Source organism: Rhinatrema bivittatum, chromosome 9, assembly GCF_901001135.1.
Source record: "Rhinatrema bivittatum chromosome 9, aRhiBiv1.1, whole genome shotgun sequence".
NCBI classification, from domain to species: Eukaryota; Metazoa; Chordata; class Amphibia; order Gymnophiona; family Rhinatrematidae; genus Rhinatrema; species Rhinatrema bivittatum.
Window position 1 is genome coordinate 257,537,094 of NC_042623.1, and position 22,727 is coordinate 257,559,820.

Genomic DNA, 22,727 nt, shown 5'->3' on the forward strand with positions numbered 1-22,727 from the left:
ATCAGATACATGACTTTCTAGGTTGTCACCTCTGCTTATCTACTAAGGACTTTGTCAGTTGGCTCAGCTATTTGGTGAATGGTGATTTCACAGATAAATTTAAAAAAATAGCCACATTTGTGGCTTCATGATAATCATGGATCTTACCTAATCCTTCATGTTTTACACTCCTTACTCTGATTTATGATATGGTTTATGTGGGTCATCACCATCATAGTTTAAAACCCAGCGTGGGTTGTCCACCTAAAAGAACAATACAGTCCACGAACTATCACCAAAGTTCTGTTTACTTTTTCCTTATAGTACTGCTTCTTTGCCTTAGTTTCAGATTAACATTCACTTTTTACCGCCGAGATTAGAGCCACCAGTGTTGTGATCTACAAACAGTAGCTCTCCCAAATCAAGGAAAAACAGGCCTTTCTTGTCATTTTTAGGGCTATGATAATTGTGGATAGAGATGTGAATCGGAACCGGAATCGGTTCTGATTCCGGTTCCGATTCACATCGTGTTTTTTGTCCGGCTGGTTTTTTTTTTATCGGCTGCGCCCGAACCGATAAACAAAAAACCCACCCTGACCCTTTTAAACTAATCTCTTAGCTTCCCCCACCCTCCTGACCCCCCAAAAAACTTTTTACAGGTACCTGGTGGTCTAGTGGGGGTCCCGGGAGCGATCTCCCGCTCTCGGGCCGTCGGCTGCCACTAATAAAAATGGCGCCGATGGCCTTTGCCCTTACCATGTGACAGGGTATCCGTGCCATTGGCTGGCCCCTGTCTCATGGTAGGAGCACTGGATCGTCCGTGCCGTCACATGGTAGGAGCACTGGATGGCGCCGCCATCCAGTGCTCCTACCATGTGACGGGGCCGGCCAATGGCACAGATACCCTGTCAAATGGTAAGGGCAAAGGCCATTGGCGCCATTTTTATTAGTGGCAGCCGATGGCCCGAGAGCGGGAGATCACTCTCGGGACCCCCACTGGACCACCAGGTACCTGTAAAAAATTTTGGGGGTATCGGGAGGGTGGAGGAGGCTAAGGAGTCAGTTTTAAAGGGTTGGGGTAGGTTTTATTTTATCGGGCCATCAGCGCCATTTTTATTAGTGGCAGCCGACGGCCCAAGAGGGAGCGATCAGTCCCGGGGCTTCCACTGGACCACAAGGTGATTTTAAAACGTTTTTGGAGGGTTTCGGAGGGTGGGGGAAGGTAAGGGATTAGTTTTAAAGGGTCGGGGTGGGTTTAGGGGTTGTTTTGGTGTACCAGTTTTCCCGCCCCCCCCCAAATAACTCCCGTTAGTGGACACAAACACGATTAATGATTTTTCATGATAAATCTGGGTCATTTCTATTGTATCACACTCTTTAATGATTTTTGACGATTTAAAAAATATCGAACGATATTTTAAATCGTCAAAAAATGATTCACATCCCTACTACTTACTTTGGCTCTCCCCAATGCAAGAAATACCTCCTGTGTTGTTGCAGGGGTATGCTTTTGTGGTTTTATTGTCTCATTGGGAAGTTTGAGTGATTGGGGTGAAGTGCCAGAGCCATTGGCTGCTTTTCAATTAGATTTGTTTGAGGAAAAGTATTGGAATTCCTGTCACTTCCCAGTTGCCAGTTCAATGGGCAGGTAATATCAGTACGATATGGGTATGGCAAAGTAGCCATGCTTGAAGAAGTCCCCTTCCTAGCTAGTAATGTGGCAGGAAGGCCCTGGGTGATGCTATACTACTGGTATGATTAGCTGGAGTCTGGTGGCTGGGCTAGTGGAGGTAACCCTTGGCTAGTAATATGGCAAGGGACACTCACTTGGTCTGTTAATTGTCTTGGAGGTGGCTCAGCTGCTGTTTATATTACCTGTAATATTTTTGTTAATAAAGCTGTAGCTTATTGATGTCTAAAAATCTTTTCTGTGTTATGAGGTTATTGACAGAGCTTCTTGTGGTGATGGGGGAGGGGGGTTGGGTATGGGTTATCTTTCCAAGCTATACCTTTTAATTAAATTTGCACATTCATAGCTATAATTGTAGCCTAATAACTAACTTACTAAATAACTAAATCTAATCTGATTTTTTTAGCTCTTTAAAATTATGAAATTAATGTAATGTTGATCAAACTGTTATAGCAGTAGGGATGTGCAGAAGGTACGGATTCATCCGATCTGGTATTCATATTCATCGGGGCGTAGGGGCTGAGGGGGAAATACTTGCATTCGTTCAATGTCGCCCCCGATCCGTTGATACTTTTCATTCATTTTCCGGTTCCCATTAAAGTCAATGGGGGAAGTATTTGCAGCCTATTTTTGGCTGCAGAATTGGGGTTTTCTTATAAATTTTGATGAAACTTCTGAGGAGCAATCATTAGAAAAAGAAAAGAGCTCCAAGGTACTTAGACTGTGGCAAAGTGGCACCAAAGTGGCATGAATAGCCTAAGGTACTTTAAAGGTGCAAAGGGGTACCAGGAGTGGCAAGAGTGCTTTAATAGCGGTACAAAGCAGCAGCGAGAGTATCAAAAATAAACCACACTTTCAAAAGAGAGCACCAATAACAGATGCATGAACCCTCGAAGGCAGCACAACAAGCAAAGCGGCAAGACAAGTAGCATCAACATCCTACAGCACAATGAAGGGGGAATATAGCAAGCAGAAAAGGTGTCAGAAGAAACCCCAAGGCGCCGATAAAGTGACAAAGCAGCAGAAAGACTAGTACCAACACACTGAGGAACCATGATAGTGGCAAGAACACCACAAGGAGTAGAGTGAGTCGTCTGGTATATGGCAGCAAGGTAGAGTGGCAGAGGGTAGATACAGTCTGGCTACACCTGGGGAGAGTTCCCTTTCCTTTGCACAGGAAAGGACTCCCTAGAATGGGTTCGCCCCTAGAGTGGGGTGTTTCCATTGGCATCTAGTGAGCTCTCGCTGGTCTTTTAAAATCTGGTGGAGTTAGCAGATATACAAACGAGAATTTTCAAGGCCAAGGCGGAGGAGGTTTCCATGTAAACAGCGGTTCAACATGGATTAGTTGGTAGATATAGGCTGGCTACACCCGGGGAGAGTTCCCATTGCTTTGAGCAGGAAAGGGCTCCCCGGAATGAGTTGGCCCCTAGAGTAGAGCATGAGCCTTCAAAGCATGGTGACGTGGAGCAGGGTGCCATGTGAACAGCGGTTCAACATGGGTCAACAGGTATTAAGAGATAGGCTGCTACACCCAGGGAGAGTTCCCTTTCCTTTGGGCAGGAAAGGGCTCCCTAGAATGGGTTCGCCCCTAGAGTAGGGTGTTTCCATTGGCATCTAGTGAGCTCTCGCTGGTCTTTTAAAATCTGGTGGAGTTAGCAGATATACAAATGAGAATTTTCAAGGCCGAGGCGGAGGAGGTTTCCATGTAAACAGCAGTTCAACATGGGTCAGAGGGTAGATACAGGCTGGCTACACCCGGGGAGAGTTCCCTTTCCTTTGAGCAGGAAAGGGCTCCCCGGAATGGGTTGGCCCCTAGAGTGGAGCACTAGCCTTCAAAGCGTGGTGACATGGAGCAGGGTGCCATGTGAACAGCGGTTCAACATGGGTGAACAGGTGCTTAGTGATAGGCTGGCAGTGGCTACACCAGGGAGAGTTCCCTTTCCTTTGAGCAGGAAAGGGCTTCCTTGGAATGGGTTGGCCCCTAGAGTGGAGCACGAGCCTTCAAAGTGTGGTGACGTTGAGAAGGTCTCACTGTGAACAGCGGTTCAACATGGGTCAACAGGTACTAAGAGATAGGCTGCTACACCTGGGGAGAGTTCCCTTTCCTTAGAGCAGGAAAGGGATCCCGAAATGGGTTGGCCACTAGAGTGGAGCACAAGCCTTCAAAGTGTGGTGACGTGGAGCAGCGGCTCACTGTGACATGGTCTCACTGTGTTGTGTTTGCCACAGTCTAAGTACCTTGGAGCTCTTTTCTCATTCTGAACATGGGTCAACAGGTGCTAAGAGATAGGCTGCTACATCCGGGGAGAGTTCCCTTTCCTTTGAGCAGGAAAGGGCTCCCTGGAATGGGTTGGCCCCTAGAGTGTATAATGTTACAAATTGTTAGGATTTAAGCATTTGCAAACAGATCATGACTTCATAAGCAAGATGGAGGAAGTTCCCTTCTCTGACCTGAAACTAAAGAAAATTGTTTGTTTTGTTTAAGGATACATGATGTGAAGGATTACTAATTTGAATTGCCAGAGACTGAGGTTTCCCTTTGCAATGAGGGTTCAGCCATTAGGACTGGACATAAGGCCTGGACAAACAGGCACAGCATTCGAGGACAGAGGTCAAGCTCACGTAGGGTCATAAGACCTGGACAGACAGGCACAGCAACCGGGAATAGAGGTCAAGCCCACCTAGGGACAAAAGACTTGGATGGACAGGCACAGCATTCGAGGACAGAGGTCAAACCCATGTAGGGACAGAGGTCAAGCCCACCTAGGGATGTAAGGCCTGGATGGACAGGCACAGCAATCGAGGATAGAGGTCAAGCCCATGTAGGGACATATGGCCTGGACGGACAGGCACAGCAATCGAGGACAGAGGTCAAACCCTTGTAGGGGCATAAGGCCTGAACAGACAGGCATAGCATTCGAGGATTTCCTTTGTGCAGGTATGTTGTGGTTTGAACTGTCACTTCTTCCTGGACTGGTTCACTGCCAGAAGAAAATGGCATATTTTTCATTTTTGAAAGATAATTCAACAGAGGATGATTTTCGAGCAATAGAGACTGCCATTTGTGAAGCAATAACTGAGCTGGAGATTATTTTTTAATACCCAGTGGACAGTGGACAGACAGGCACAGCGTTTCAGGTCAGGTACATATGCTGCAGTGCTTATATTATCTGGAGCATAGGAGGCAGTTGGAGCTGCTGCAAGGCTTTCAATTGCTTTTATTCATCTTGCCATTCACAGGCAAATCTTGGAATCCCAAGCAAAGGCAGGTTTACTTTCAAAAACACTAGCATTTCCATCAACTCTGGTGCCAGCTTTGAGCGGTGAGGGCTCATGATATCCCTGTCATTGAAAAGACACATTCACTGGGCACTCTGGTTGGTGGATATAACAGATATCGCTGAGCCACTTTGGCTAGGTATGGCCAGACAGTGGACTTGTGTGCCCAATATGCCAGCAGATCTGTCTGCATGTTCTCTGTGGGCTCTGAGAGATACCGTGTCACTGAGAGCTGTGCTGGTGTCTCCTTTGCTTGGGTGGGCTGAGAGTCGCTCATGCCAGCTGCTTTCTCTCTAGCCCATAGCATACAAGATGAATCTTTATGGGCAACATGCCTTTGGTGTTCTGAAGTGGAGGAGGAGGAGGTACTAGCTGTCGCTGACAGAGTGCTGCTCCTGCTTGGGCTAGCACAACTCTCTGAAGTGCCCGCTGTTACCTCCTCTACTTCATGCCTAATCTATCTCTGCCTATGGCGCTCCTGTTCACGGACTTTTGCTAACAGCAGGTCCTTCACCAATAGGAGACAATCATACTGTAGGGCGAGTTTACCTTTCAAATGGGGATCACAGACTGTGGCGAGCATGTATGTGTTAAAGGCCTTAATTTCTCTTCCACCTGCTGTTGCAAAACATCCAGACAATGCAGCATCTCAACTGTCATTCCCTTATCCTGTTTAAAGGCCTCCATTATTTCATCCAGGAAATTATCTATGGGGATGATGTCAGCCAAGGTGGCACTTCTGGAACTCAGCTTCTCCGTAACATCCTTGAAGGGCTGCAGGATTTTTACCAGCTGACTCATGATAAACCAATCATGATGCCCTAGGGGATTCTGCACACCTATGTCCCTTGAACCAGAAAGTTCATGAAGGGGTGTCTGCAGCTCCACTAACCTCTGCAGCATCATAAAGGTGGAATTCCACCGGGTAGCAATGTCTTCAATGAGATGCTTGTGAGGCATCTCCAAATCAGTCTGCTTTTGGTGGAGAACCTGCCCTGCCTTCATACTTCTGTGGAAGTGTGCTGATATGTTCCTGCACTTGTGTATTAAGTCCTGCAGGTATCCATTCTCTTGGTGCTTGGACTCCAACCACAGAGCTGACTTCACTACCAGGTGCAGAGTGTGTGCAAAACAGTGGATGTTCTTAAAGCAGCCCTCGGTTATTGCCTTAACCATATTTGCACCATTGTCTGTGCCAAAGAACCCTGGCTGATGATTCCTGTCTCACTGTTATAGTTTCCAGCCCTCCAGCATCTGTCTGATGCATGCTAGAATATTGACTGCAGTATGGGCCTGGTCTATCAGGTGGGTGTGCAGTAAAGCCCACCTCCTCCCTGATACTTGTTCAGAAATAGATCTGCTGCCTGCCCCTGCCTCAGCCAGGTACCACCAGTGTGTTCTCAGGGAGAGGTAAGAGTGTGCAGCATTCATGGCTGTCCAGATATCACAGGTGAAATGCACACTCCTCTCTGCCTTAGCTAGCAGTGCTTGGATGCAACTGCGACACTGCTTGTACAGGCTGGGGATGACCTTTCTGATAAATGTGGTTCTGGCAGGGACTTTGTAATTTGGAACTACAGCCTTTAGAATATGCTTGAAACCCACATTCTCCACTATCTGCATGGGCTGGTCATCAAGGGCAATCATTTCCCCAATGCTCCTGGTTACAACTTTTGAGGCTGCCTCCCTCCTACCCCAGGATAGCATTACCGCACTCCACCCCATTTCCTCCATGGTAGGTTGTCGCTTCTGCCACATGCAGGGGGTTGCTGGCCTGTCACCTGACTGCTAGAAGGGGCTGAGGGCGTGGGGTGACTCTGCTCCTTTTCAACTACTTTACGCTGCTTGGAAGGGGTCCCCTGACTGGTACTGCCACCATTCCCAGATGGCAGTGCTGTTGTTGGGTGTTGCCTCTTTATATGATGCGTCATGCCAAAATTAGATAGATGTCCCATTTGCTTGCCTCTGCTAATAGCTCTACCACAGTAATCACACCGAGCAAAATGCAGGTCCTCTGTCACTTTAAAGTGGATCCAGATTGCAGAAGTCTTTCGTGATCCTCCCTTCTGTATAGCCTTGGTGGTGGATGCTGGCACTGGAGTGAAGTAGTGGGTGCACCCTGAGAAGCAATGCCAGGGGCCTCAGTCACACTCTGTGCCTGCGCTGATTGCTCTTTCTCCTCCTCATCATCATCAGTTTCATCTCTCCCCTGCTGCACTGAAATGGAGGCTAAGACAGGACTAACTAATTCTCCTCAAACTTTGTCAGCTATTACTTCTTCTGTTTCTGATGAGAATTCCACACAAGATGATTCTTCATTGGAATGAGAAGCAAACAGTGCCTGCGCTATATTGTCAACACTGTTGAGACTGCTGTCCCACTGCTGCTTTTGGGTGTCACCATTATGTCTTGCATGACTCAGCCTCCCCTTCCCTCACCTCCAAATCTACAGGGTCAGAAACAGGTGGTGGCGATGCATCATGTTTAGATTTCATTTTTTTCTGGATTGATCTGCCTGCCCCTCCAAAGAGTTTAGATTGCAACAGGTCCCTTTTTAACTTTAATGGGGGACTGGCACTAGTGCCTTTTGATGTGCCTCCTCTGCCAGTCCCAATCACTCGGCCACATCTAGCTTTCCCTGACATTATGGATTTAATGTTACTGCCTAGTGCCTATTGGCTTCCCACAGGTACAGTGCCTTGATATGCACTTATGTAATGTGTGTGCACACACTGAGCTTGTAACTACAAAAGAGGCCCACTGGGGATTTGGCTGAACAGACCACTGCTGTCTCAATATTACTTGAGTCTGCTAAACTGCCTGCCCAGGGGCACAGTGCCTTGATATGCACTAATGTAATGTCTGTGCACACACCGAGCTTGTAACTACAAAAGAGGCCCACTGGGGATTTGGCTTCACAGATACCCACTGCCCATTATACTTGAGTCTGCAAAACTACCCAGTACCCACTGGCACTGATGCCCAGTGCACAGAGAGACTGAGTGAGTACAAATAAACAAATGCAATTAACAGAAAAGCTGGAATTGTTGGCATAGCAGGAAAATCGATGAAATATATTTTTCAATGGAAATTCTAGCAAACTAGCTAGAAATTGAATATATCTCTCCCACCCACAATACCCAAATGGTGCTTGCAACCTACCCCAGGGGGTGAATTAAACAACAAAATGCCACTGCTAGCAGCTTCTCTCCCTGGCAGAGAGACCGTCTCAGATCAACTAAAAAAAAGTGCTTAAAAAAAAAAGCAGGGCTAGCTGGCACTGCAGCCAAATGAAGAACAAATATCTTTTTCTGTCTAAGTAACTAGCCTAGCTAGCAATTGGATACAGATTTGAGAACTCAGACTAGCTCTGAGTGCAGCCAAGTTCCGCAGAGACAGACCAACTCCCAGCCTCCTCAGATTACCCCTGCAAAGAAAGTGCATGGCACACCACTTGCTTAAGTATATATAGTGCTGGGTCATCAGGAAAAGCGTCACCGACCACTGAGTGAGAGCGCGATTGGCTGCATTGCAAAACTTCTTATCACTGATACGTTGCATTCTGGTCTTCTTGCCAACCTGTCCGACCCATTCTGACAGGGCTGATTTTTAGCTATGGCTATTGATACACCCAAATGTTGTTCTCCGATTTCAAATGGTGGCTAAGAAAAGCATGTGGCGCCAAATGTATGGAATGGATGATATGTTATATTCAGGGGGAATCGTGATACGTTTTGTGACCCCACGAATACAACAAATATGGACATATATGTTGTGGATTGCCAATACGTTGCAAATGAATGCACACCCCTATATAGCAGTCTGTTTTGTGCTATGCTATCTTTATGAAGTATTACACTACAATTTCAGTGTTACAATTACAGTATAATTTTAGATTAGTAGCTACACATAAACCTGGTTCTTTAGGTTGAGAGACTATTAAAAAGATTCAAAAGGAAATAAACTTTATTGGTTATGGGAGGAAATGAATTATAAGCCCTTCTAATGCAGTTAATTTTTTTTTCAAGTCAAATACTAATCTAACTAGTCTGTCACATTTTATTGTGTAAATCACTTTCCAAATGCAATTATCAAAGAAAAACCTAGTCATTGCATTGTTTTATCATCAATTGCAACTTGAAATTAATTTTATGACATTCATTTTTTGTCTTCTGAGAAATATTGTTTTCTCAAAATACATGCTAATTTTTACCAAAGCTGAACCAAGAAAACTGAGAAAATTGGGAATTGCATTCTTTGAATTTGCTAATTGTTTGTGATATAACTTATATCACAGTGTCAAATCACCGATGTAGTTTCTAAGATGCTCAGATACCATGTGATGATTCATATAATATCTAATGTGCGAAAAGGATGTAAAGCTATCGGTTACGCGGGTATCAAGCAGCCTTAAAATGTTTGTTCGAGGAAACTATTATTCCCTCATGATTAATTAGTTGTTAAAGTATTTTTCTTCAGGACTTAGTGAATGTTTTTTGAAAAATGCCAACTGAACTTCCATTCCCAAATGTGACAGATTAAAGCAAGATTAGCAAGGTGGAACATTACATTGTAGTCATTTTAATGTCTACAAGCTGTTTCCTGAATGGTACACTGTGCTTTGACTCACAGGAAAAGCATGTAATTTTGCTTCAAAATTGGTGTTAGCTTTTTAATTCATAATGAAAATGGACCAGACTAACTTTGTACATTCATAAACAATAGCTATGATTTTTGGGATGGGAACATGTCACATAATTGTATACTATCTTCTCTGGAGCTCTGAGAATCTCAAGAATGTGTTTCTTCATTCAAATATTAGGGATGTGAATCGTTTTTTAACGATTAAAATTATCGTCTGATAATTTTAATATCGTCTTAAATCGTTATAGAACACGATACAATAGAAATTCTAACGATTTATCGTTAAAAATCGTTAAATCGTGTTAGTGCGCACTAACGGGAGTTAGTGCGCACTAACTCGAGTTAGTGCGCACTAACTGAAAATGATACAAACGGGAGTTAGTGCGCACTAACTCCGAGTTAGTGCGCACTAACTGAAAATGATACAAATCGACACTTTCCAGGTCAGTAAAGGTCAGTTAGGAATGAATATGTGTTCCTATTGGCTGGCTGCCTTTTTATCTATTGATGTTAACCAGGTTCCCACTGAGGTGATGGTTGGGGGGATGGGAAATGGAAATGGAAACTCAGGAACACTAACAGAAAATGATACAAATTATTGACACTATCCAGGTCAGTAAAGGTCAGTTAGGAATGAATATGTATTCCTATTGGCTGGCTGCCCTCTTATCTATTGATGTTACCAAGGTTCCAACTGAGGTGATGGTTGGGGGGATAGGAAATGAAAACTGTTGGTAGTTGACAAAAAAAGTAATGTGATCAGTCAATATGACTAGAACCTGTGCCCTATTCCTGATACCAGGGGTGTTGTGATCTTCCTGCACTCAGTGCCCTATCCCTGATACTAGTCTGAGACAGCTCCCTCCCTGCATTACTAGTGAGAGGCTGGCTTCACAGACAGGGGGGAGCTGCCTGACCCTCACTCCTGACTTCCCCCATGTCCCAGCTAGTGAATGGTGTGTGGGTGAGGGGGGGGAGGATGGTGAAGTCTGAGACAGCTCCCTCCCTGCATTACTAGTGAGAGGCTGGCTTCACAGACAGGGGGGAGCTGCCTGACCCTCACTCCTGACTTCCCCCATGTCCCAGCTAGTGAATGGTGTATGGGTGAGGGGGGGGGGGGAGGATGGTGAAGTCTGAGACAGCCCCCTCCCTGCATTACTAGTGAGAGGCTGGCTTCACAGACAGGGGGGAGCTGCCTGACCCTCACTCCTGACTTCCCCCATGTCCCAGCTAGTGAATGGTGTGTGGGTGAGGGGGGGGGGGGGGGGAGGATGGTGAAGTCTGAGACAGCTCCCTCCCTGCATTACTAGTGAGAGGCTGGCTTCACAGACAGGGGGGAGCTGCCTGACCCTCACTCCTGACTTCCCCATGTCCCAGCTAGTGAATGGTGTGTGGGTGAGGGGGGGGGGAGTATGGTGAAGTCTGAGACAGCTCCCTCCCTGCATTACTAGTGAGAGGTTGGCTTCACAGACAGGGGGGAGCTGCCTGACCCTCACTCCTGACTTCCCCCATGTCCCAGCTAGTGAATGGTGTGTGGGGGAGGGGGGGAGAGGATGGTGAAGTCTGAGACAGCTCCCTCCCTGCATTACTAGTGAGAGGCTGGCTTCACAGACAGGGGGGAGCTGCCTGACCCTCACTCCTCCGGGGTATTGTGATCTTCCTGCACACAGTGCCCTATCCCTGATACCAGGGGTGTTGTGATCTTCCTGCATGCAGTGCCCTATCCCTATTAATACCAGGAGTGTTGTGATCTTCCTGCACGCAGTGCCCTATCCCTAATACCAGGGGTGTTGTGATCTTCCTGCACACAGTGCCCTATTCCTGATACCAGGAGTGTTGTGATCTTCCTGCATGCAGTGCCCTATCCCTGATACCGGGATGTGTGCAAGAAGATCCCAACACCCCCGGTATCAGGAATAGGGCACTGTGTGCAGGAAGATCACAACACCCCTGGTATTAGGGATAGGGCACTGTGTGCAGGAAGATCACAACACTCCTGGTATTAATAGGGATAGGGCACTGTGTACATGAAGATCACAACACCCCTGGTTCCAGGGATAGGGCACTGTGTGCAGGAAGATCATAACACCCCTGGTGTCAGGGTTAGGGCACTGTGTGCAGGAAGATCACAACACTCCTGGTATTAACAGGGATAGGGCACTGTGTGCAGGAAGATCACAACACCCCTGGTGCCAGGGTTAGGGCACTGTGTGCAGGAAGATCACAACACTCCTGGTATTAATAGGGATAGGGCACTGTGTGCAGGAAGATCACAACACCCCTGGTGCCAGGGTTAGGGCACTGTGTGCAGGAAGATCACAACACTCCTGGTATTAATAGGGATAGGGCACTTTGTGCAGGAAGATCACAACACCCCTGGTGCCAGGGTTAGGGCACTGTGTGCAGGAAGATCACAACACTCCTGGTATTAATAGGGATAGGGCACTGTGTGCAGGAAGATCACAATACCCCTGGTATCAGGGTTAGGGCACAAGTTCTAGTCACATTGACTGATCACATTACTTGTTTTGTCAAGCTACCAACTGTTTCCATTTCCCATCCCCCATATACTGTCAGTGGGAAGCTTGGTAACATGAATAAATAAGAGGGCAGCCAATAGGAATACATATTCATTCCTAAACTGACCTTAACTGACCTGAAAAGTGTCAAATTGTATCATTTTCAGTTAGTGCGCACTAACTCCCAGTTAGTGCGCTCTAACTCCCGTTAGTGCGCACTAACTTGAGTTAGTGCACACTAATCGGAAAAAACGATTTTTAACGATTTTTTAACTAAAAAATCGTGCCTAACACGATTTTCTTGCCCTGCCACACGATTTCTATCGTTAAGACGATATGGAAAACGATTCACATCTCTATCAAATATACACTATTACACATAATTTGGGTACTCTCTCATACCTCCCCAAAACATACCTCTATAACCATGTTTGAGAGGAAAAAGAAGACGATAGCTTTACCCAAGTTACACATACCAACCTTTCATTTATTATCTGTACAATTACAGAGTTTTCATTTATTAGGTTTTACATGGTGAGGTAGATTTTATTTTGAAAATTGTATTCCAAGGGGATGTGTCATTTCATGTGTAAACTTTGTGAAATTTAGAGGGCAATATTCAGTGGCATGGTGGCCACATAAGTTAAATCTTGTTTTCAGGACTTCAGGCATTCTAACAGATTGCATTTACATGGCAAGATGAAATGATAGATATATGGAAGTTCATATTGCTTGCAGCAGGCAATCAACTTATCAGTTTTTCTTTTATTTTGCTAGATGTCTTTTTAATCAAAGTTCTCAGTTATACAATTTAAACATTAAGGGCCGGATTTTAATAGCTAGGCGTGGGCATAGATTTGTGCACGCAACCAGGCGCGCACAAATCTATGCCCAATTTTATAACATGTGCACGCAGTCACGCGCATGTTATAAAATCCGGGGTCAGCGTGCGCAAGGGGGTGCACACTTGTGCCTCTTGCGTGCGCCGAGCCCTAGGGGAGCCCCGATGGCTTTCCCCGTTTCCTCCGCTCCCCCCCACCTTCCTCTCCCTTCCCCTATCTAACCCACCCCCCAGCCCTACCTGAATCCCCCCTTACCTTTATTTTGCTATTTACGCCTGCCTGTGGCAGGCATAACTTGCGCGCGCTGGCCGGCACAGCTGCTGTGCCAGAGGCCTCGGTCCCGCCCCCAGACTGTCCCCGGACCGGTGCCCTGCCCGCACCCCCACCCCGCCCCTTTTTCAAAGCCCCGGGACATATGCGTGTCCCGTGGCTTGCACGCATCGCTGGGCCTATGCAAAATAGGCTCGGCGCGCGTAACCCCCCTGCACGCGTAAATCCAGCTGGGTTTACGCGCACAGGGATTTTAAAATCTGCCCCTAATTTTATATTTTTAAATTACATATAAAATTGAGAAAGGAATCCATCCTTTTTATTTGTATTCCAGGAAAATGCCCGACATCATATCGCATTTTGAGGAATGAAATCACTGCTTCAGGGGTTCTTTATTTAAAAAATGCACTGTTCCAATCACTGCCAATAGTGTTTATCTAGATGTGCATTTCCATCTTATCCAGTAAGCACTATGGAAGCAATTTTATTCCACAAGGTCCAACCAGGACACAGAAGTACACTATGCAATATTAGATGATGACAATAAAGTTGCACAGCTATGTTCTCAGTTAGAATCATTGACACTTCATGAAGAGCTTACAACATCAGAACATTATGTGGAAGAGGCTGGCCCTTTCCCTTGTGTTCATTCCTTGTTGTGTTCTTTAGTAACGTGGGAGGATGATTAACAATTACCAACGCAACACAAGCAACTATTAAAGATCATGCCACTTTTACATCCTTTTTTGTAATATATTTAATTGTAACACCTTGTCAAGAATATTATATAGAGAAAATGAAATGGACTGTTAAAACAAAGAAGTTGGAGGATCCACTGGTAGACTAATTTCTCTAAAATTAAATGAGTTGTCTTATAGCAAGTTCATCTACACTGGCAATATGGTAATAAACAGCATATGCCCGACCAGCATGAATAAGAATTAAATGCTGATACTGAGTGGACTAAATACTGTGCAACTTTATGGTTATCATCTAGAACAGCATGGTACTCATTATGAGTGGATGATAAGCAGAGACGTGTGTACTTCCGTGTTCTAACTGGACCTTGAGGATTTAAAATCTTTGTCGTTGCTTCCGTACAGCTTCCCTGACAAGATGGAAATGCACACTAAGATGAACACTGTTGGGAATGTTGGGAATAGTGCATTTTTTAAATGAAAGAGCCCCTGAAGCAGTGACCTCGTTCTGTGAAATGTGATATTATGACAGGCACTTTCCCGGAATACAAAATAAATGGAAGCATTCCTTTCTTGATTTTACATACAGTTTAAAAATATAAAAATGTATAAATGTTATAAATGGGACCTTTGATTATAAAGGCATTTAGCAAAGTAAAAGGCTAGAAAGTTGATTGCCTATTGCTAGAAACATGAGGATCCATATATCTATCATTTAATCATGCTATATAAATACAATCTATGTTAGAGTGCCTAAAAACAGAATATTGATTATAGCAGCATTTTAATGGTGGACTCTGTTTTGTTATTGGGCTGCATTATAGGGATGTGAATCGTTTTTTGACGATTTAAAATATCGTCCGATATATTTTAAATCGTCAAAAATCGTTAGAAGTGCGATACAATAGGAATTCCCCCGATTTATTGTCAAAAATCGTAAATCGGGGGAAGGGGGAGGGCGGAAAAACCAGCACACTAAAACAACCCTAAAACCCACCCCGACCCTTTAAAATAAATCCCCCACCCTCCCGAACCCCCCCAAAATGCCTTAAATTACCTGGGGTCCAGAGCGGGGGTCCCGGTGTGATCTTTTACTCTCGGGCCTGCGGTGCGTTGTAGAAATGGCGCCGGCGCTACCTTTGCCCTGTCATATGACAGCAGGGCAAAGGTAGTGCCGGCGCCATTTTGTTTTTTGTCCCCCGACGTCAGGAGCATAGGAGATCGCTCCCGGACCCCCGCTGGACCCCCAGGGACTTTTGGCCAGCTTGGGGGGGCCTCCTGACTCCCACAAGACTTGCCAAAAGTCCAGCGGGGGTCCGGGAACGACCTCCTAAACTCGAATCATTTTGCCGTACGAATATTAAATGAACATTTAATATTCGTCATTTTTCCAATAATGGTCTCAGGGCGTATTACAATCAAATTTCCATTGCTGATGTTGAGGAAAGTTCAAAAGAAAGAATTTCAATTTCTCAATGTATTTTCCACAGTCATCAGCTTATTATGAATCACCACGGAGTCTTTGATGAAAGGCTGCTCCCTGTCCTAAGACTGTTTAAGTTTCTTCATCACCAAGTCCAATTGTTGTTTAACATTGACAAGCTCCACTTCTTACACTTCATACATCTGCAAAGACTCCACAGTCTTGCAGAGATTTCGTGAGTTTGGGAGAATAAAGACACTTGCATAGCATGTAAACTCATCTAGAGACAAAGGTAAACTGTGCTAGTCATATCAATCCTGGAGGCATAGTCCTATCAAGGGCTCCCTTGTCTTCAACCTGCATGAAAAGAAACATGGAATACTGTATCACTGATATTCATAAGAACATAAGAAAATGCCATACTGGGTCAGACCAAGGGTCCATCAAGCCCAGCATCCTGTTTCCAACAGTGGCCAATCCAGGCCATAAGAACCTGGCAAGTACCCAAAAACTAAGTCTATTCCATGTAACCATTGCTAATGGCAGTGGCTATTCTCTAAGTGAACTTAATAGCAGGTAATGGACTTCTCCTCCAAGAACTTATCCAATCCTTTTTTAAACCCAGCTATACTAACTGCACGAACCACATCCTCTGGCAACAAATTCCAGAGTTTAATTGTGCGTTGAGTAAAAAAGAACTTTCTCCGATTAGTTTTAAATGTGCCCCATGCTAACTTCATGGAGTGCCCCCTAGTCTTTCTACTATCCGAAAGAGTAAATAACCGATTCACATCTACCCGTTCTAGACCTTTCATAATTTTAAACACCTCTATCATATCCCCCCTCAGTCGTCTCTTCTCCAAGCTAAAAAGTCCTAACCTCTTTAGTCTTTCCTCATAGGGGAGCTGTTCCATTCCCCTTATCATTTTGGTAGCCCTTCTCTGTACCTTCTACATCGCAATTATATCTTTTTTGAGATGCGGCGACCAGAATTGTACACAGTATTCAAGGTGCGGTCTCACCATGGAGCGATACAGAGGCATTATGACATTTTCCGTTTTATTCATCATTCCTTTTCTAATAATTCCCAACATTCTGTTTGCTTTTTTGACTGCCGCAGCACACTGAACCGACGATTTCAATGTGTTATCCACTATGACACCTAGATCTCTTTCTTGGGTTGAAGCACCTAATATGGAACCCAACATTCTGTAATTATAGCATGGGTTATTTTTCCCTATATGCATCACCTTGCACTTATCCACATTAAATTTCATCTGCCATTTGGATGCCCAATTTTCCAGTCTCACAAGGTCTTCCTGCAATTTATCACAATCTGCTTGTGATTTAACTACTCTGAACAATTTTGTGTCATCTGCAAATTTGATTATCTCACTCGTCGTATTTCTTTCCAGATCATTTATAAATATATTGAACAGTAAGGGTCCCAATACAGATCCCTGAGGCACTCCACTGTCCACTCCCTTCCACTGAGAAAATTGCCCATTTAATCCTACTCTCTGTTTCCTGTCTTTTAGCCAGTTTGCAATCCACGAAAGGACATCGCCACCTATCCCATGACTTTTTACTTTTCCTAGAAGCCTCTCATGAGGCTTCTAGGAAAAGATTGTTCCCTGGTCACGTGCTTATCACCTGCTCAGTTTTATTTATTGTTTTACCTAAAGAATGCTATCAATAAACTGTAAGAATTAGGTTGCATCAGGCAGCTTGGGAATAGGGAATGTTGTGGGAGGCTAGGCCAGGGAATGCTATAAGGAACCAAGCCATTATACTAGGTAGTGCTAGGTAGATTTTCTTGTGTACTTGTTTTTTCTATACTATAAAACTGGGAAGTTTATAGTAATTCTTTGGACTTCACCCTGGACTGGAATGGCGGCCGGTGCCTGGGATCGCATTGATGCTCATTGTGAACATTCCACCATTGCCAAGGATCCCTTTCTAAGCATTGTTGATTATATTGCTTTGAACATTTGTGTCTACTGATATGACTGCTGCTATTTTCCAATATTATACCTGTGTGATCATTATAGTAATAACTAACTTTGTAAACTTACCTCATATATTCCACATTGGAAGGCATTCTCTTTCTTTCTGTCTTTGTCAGTTGGCAAGCCTGCTTTAAATCATTCTGGTTCATGAAATACCCACAGTACCTGAATGTAAACTGATGTGATATCTCAGATCAAATGTCAGTATATAAAAATAATAAATAAGTAAAAATAATGTTGCATATCCTGGACGCAGCAGGCTGTGACTGGCTCTACTCACCCCCATCGCCCAGGTCCTGGACCTGGCCCTTCCTCATTGGCAGCGGTAGGCAGTCACCTACGCGCCCATGCTCCTGCCATGCTCCTAGGCTCTTCTGGCAGCTCCGCGGCCTCCTCTGGTTCCAGTCGGGTCTCCCCACATGCGTCGAGGGGAGACGATGCCACTAAGTAGTTTTCAGTCTGTCTGCCTTAGGCACGTGCGTGCGCGTTCCTTCCCCAACTTTAAAAGGGATGTGGCGGGAAATCTTCCGGCGGCCCCAGATGATGACGTCTCTGGGCCTTGCTATTTAAGGCAGGCTCCACCATCTGGTCTTTGCCTTGGCAACAGGTCTTCACACTTCCAGTCGTGTGTTGGTTGCTGCTCGGTCGTATTCCTGTTCCTGTACTTAACCTGCATTTTTGTTTCAGTCCTTGTGCTTCAGTTCCAGCTTCCTGTTTCCTGATTATCCTTTGGATGGATTCTCTGGCTCAACCCTCGCTTGTTCCTGACCACGCTTTGGACGGATTCTTTGGCTTTGACCCTTGCTTGTTCCTGACCATGCTTTGGAATGATTCTCTGGCTTGACCCTTGCTCATTCCTGACCATGCCTTGGACGGATTCCCTGGCTCTGACCCTTGCTTGGACCTGACCTTGTCTCCAGCCACCTGCCCTGACTTCAGCTTGTACCCGACCTTGTCTCCAGCCACCTGCCCTGACTTCAGCTTGTACCTGACTTTGCCTCCAGCTGACTACTTGGACTTGGCCTTTCTTAGGCTTTTGCCTACTTACAAGACCGGACTTAATGTGTTCCTCACGCCTAGCCTGCTTTAGCCTGTCTGGGCTTCTGGATCCAGGTACTGTCTTGAACCAAGCTTCATTGGACCCTGTGTCTCTACTGCTTCCTGGATCGCTGCCTTGAGCACCCTCCACGGGATCAACCATGCGGAGGCCTGCCTAAGACCAGCCAGCCCCAGTACACAAGGGCTCATCCTGCGGGGAACGAGGGCTGGTATTGGAGAAGCTCCAGTTGGCCTCCACTTCCCATTCTGCTCCACCTCCCAATGGTGGGGACCCGTGGGGGTCTTCCCCATGGGTAACATCAACTCCACCTCGGGCTAAGGGCCCACCTCCGCAACAGTTCACTATACTGCTTCTGTTCCTACACAGAAGTGTCCAGTTTCTCTGAGCTAACCACAGAGGGCATCAAGATAGCAACTCCACCCTCTGCCTCACCAGGAATTCTAGCTGCCCATTCACCACCAGCATTATCCAAGCATGCCAACCTTAGTTCCTTTCCCGCCTCAGGGACCTGTGGTGCAATAGGAGAAAATTGCAGCTTTGGACTTCAGTGTCCCCTAAAAACCACTGCTCTGAAGTTGAGGCCATGATTCTTGGCCAAAGACAAATTAATTTATCGGATCTTGTGCAACCTGAGGAAGAACAACTGGCAGTCTTTTCTAGTAGCTTTTATATTTCCGATTAATGAAGATAGCCTTAAGGGAAAAGGATAACTATCAATGAGAATGCTCCTGCTTGCTTCCTCCCTGTTTACTTTTGCCATCTTGGCTCCTGAAAATGCAATTATAAATGCATAGTTTCTCTGCCCTTGGAAAAATCTTTTTAAACTTTGGATAAAAGCTGTCACTTTCACTCCTTCCCAGTCTTAAAGTAGCCATTTTTTTGTAAATGTAGATTATGAGAACCTGAATAATAAAGTTTAGCATTCACATGAAGGATCTTTCATATACACTAAAAATAGTTTGCTATGCATAAGCACATTAACAACAAGGTCATGCCAAGTAGCACTCCTTCTCATGGAAATGAAGTTGCATCATATGAAAAGGAGGCTTTACTGGGCCCATAGGAAATAGCAAGGAATGCTCTCCATACCTGCAAGTTTCCTTGTGCTCGGCAGAGAGTAAAAATGTAACACTTGCCTCTGACCAGGTATTAGAATTATATTATGTTCAGAAAGTCTTAAAATCCCTTGAGCTAAGTAGCTTGAAGTAAAGAGGCTAGTTAGAAGAGGGAGTTCCCTCCCCCTACTTCCCTTGAACAAGGATGAAGGGGCTAGCATGCCCAACACACTTCCAAAAGGTGAAGCAATTTGATGGTCCAACATGGGTGACAATTGGCGCTTGGTCACAAGATGAGAACCCCCACTATTCATCCAGCAAAGTGGAATACTCCATTTCCCCTCTCCCTCCCACTTCCCCTGCAGCAAAGCTTCCTCACTTTCCTGCTGCCCCAGAGAAAAGCTGAAGATCCCACTGCCTCTCATTCCTGACACCTCCATCTTCCACAGCAAAACTCAAGTCCCTCTCTCTTCCTCTCCTACTCCCATGCAGTTCTCCCTTTCTTCCCCCCTTCTGAAGTACGCCAAATCTGATGGAGACAGGAGAGAGCCAGACACCTTCCAGCCCCATTCCTTGCATCTTAAAAAATGGTACCAGCTGAGTTTTTTATGATTGTATCACTTGTCTTGACTATTAGGACTGTGAAATTCTATAAGGTGTCAGATGACAATCTAAATAAACGTTTTCTAATTCAACTACAATTGCAGTTTTTCCTGTAGTGTTTTCAACCTGGTATAAGTGATTCAAAGCATGCCACCAGCACCATAGGATTCTTGTTGGCTAAATAGTATGTATGACTATAACTGTAGTCTTTCCTTTAGAAAAAGAAAATGGCAATAAAATGACGTTCCTTCTTCTCTTTGCCGCATCTTCCTAAAGCAAATGCTGTTGCGATCACCACAGAAATCTAATATTCTGCAATTTCCTTAGGGAAGGTCCGGGAAGATCTTTGATCCCTTGTTCTTAGTGTTGATATTTCTCTGCCTGCACTCTACCTGTGTTTAATTAGAGTAGAAGTGACTTGTCCACCAGTCATTTGAACTCTGGTGATCAGTCACCTGTGGGTCACCTCATAAGCTGCAGATTGAATGCAAACTTTTCTGCTCAAGATACCCTGAGATCCCAGTTAAAAGAAAAATATTCCTTTTGTTTGATTGCTAGTCAGATTGCAAATAGTGGAAATAAGAGGTGGGGTGTTATGGATTTTTTTTCTCCTTTTTGTATGCTTATGAAAAAGATAAGGTCGAGACATTTAACAAAGTTCTTAAAGAACACATTTTTATTTTTTCTCACATCTTCAATTTCTTTTATTTTTAATATCTATAAAATTCTGTTATTCTGAGACCACTGACATATTGTGCTGTATACATGTTTCCTGGTTCTCATGACTATTTTAATTTAATTTATAGCTAGCTGTATGCTGTATTCTCAAAACTTGAGAATTCTGCAACAATTTGGATCAAAATAAAACACATTTTTCATCATAATAATCTAATTGAATAGCTGTTCATATATATTAGCTACCATTGCAAACATTAGTGTGGTTTCTGTATGATGATATTTATTCTATTTATTTTTTATACTAATAAATGTGTTTTTGAACAGCACATACATTTGCAGAAACTTTTTGCCATAGGATTTCAGATCAAATCTTTCGTAGCAACAGTTAAAATCTGATCAAAGTTTTCATTAAAGTGAAACATGATGATGTCTTGCAAGAACAAAAGAAGGTGCAAAATCGATGGGTCAGTGTCATTCAATGAACTTTTGGTAAAGAATGCATGCAAACAATGCATGCAATCTGTTAATATGCATGGGGTATATTCAGGGGATCTCTAAGGAAGTGATGAGAATTATAATGCTAAATTAATTGGATGGATAGGCAGAATGGACGCGCCATATGGGCTTTTTCTGTCGTGTTTCCATGTTTCTATGCAATATTTCAATTCTTGCAGTTTTTGTTGCACCTGGAGGTGGACCCTTGTCCTGAGACAGTGAGGAGGGGCTTCCTGGTCGGACCCAGGAAGCAACTGCCACCAGGAGGCGGAGCACAGGAGGAGACAGAAGCTAGCTGGAGCTTCATCACTGGAAGCCTGCGGTCCCCCCGGGTGGAGTCCTTGGGGACCCGGGCCGCTTGGACTTAGGTGGACCTCGCAGGGTCTCCTGGACAGGAAGTATAGAGGTGTGCCCACCAGGATCAAGGGTGCACAGTCGATGTCAGAACTGGAGACTTGGGGAAGCAAGGAAGGCCAGAACAGTGTCTGTGATGACAAGTCTAGGAGTAGGGCCAGGCTCAAGGAGACATGGTCAGTAATAGTAGGGGTCAAGTTCCAGAGGGGGGTCTGAGAGTAGTCAGCCAAAGCAGGGGTCAAGTTCCAAAGGTCAATCTGAGAGTGGTCAGTCAAAACAGGGGTCAGGTTCCAGAGATGAGACGTGGTCAAGGAGGCAGGCAAGTATCAGAATCTGGGCAGCGATCAGCATAGCCAAGAACAGGCATGTGTCAGTATCCGGGAAATGATCAGTGTAGTCAAGAACAGGCAGAGGTCAGTACCAGAGAGTCAGTCCAAGAGGTACTACCTGAGGGAACGCTGGAACAGGAGGACGCTGGAACAGGAAGACGCTGGAACAGAAGGATGCTGGAACAAGACTGGAACAAGCGATGAGAAACTGAGGCAAACTAGTACATACACGCTGTCGACCCGATTGCCAAGGCAAGGAAGTGAAGGCAGGAACTTCCTGATATACTGTGCTCAATCAGGGTGCACCTCGGAGCTAGGACCTGCCCCTGGTCCTATAAGAGACCGGGCGGCCCGCGCGTGCACCCCCTAGGGGCGGGGCCGATGCCACGGAGGACACCGAGCCCTGCCGTGAGTCCTGGTGCACTGAGGAAGGCCCGGCGACCGCCGCCACGGGACGCTGAGGCCTCGAGGAGCTAGCTACAACCGCGGGAGAGGCTGACACAGGACCTGCAGAGGAGTTGGGAAGGTAAGCAGGCCCGTGTGCAGGCCGAGCGCGGACAGTGCGCACAACAGTTTTTGCTGTGTGAACATTTTATATGTCTCTATGAGTAATTTTTTTTCTATTTCTATATGCTGATGTCTCAGTACTGGCGTTACAATTCCAGTAACAACATAGGACAAGTCTATGTGTCCAAAGTCAGCATTCAGCTATCTAGAGAGAATAATTTTCAATAGTGTGCCAAAGTTGGCCCATATGAATTAATCCAAGGGAGGCCCTAGAACAGATATTATAAGAA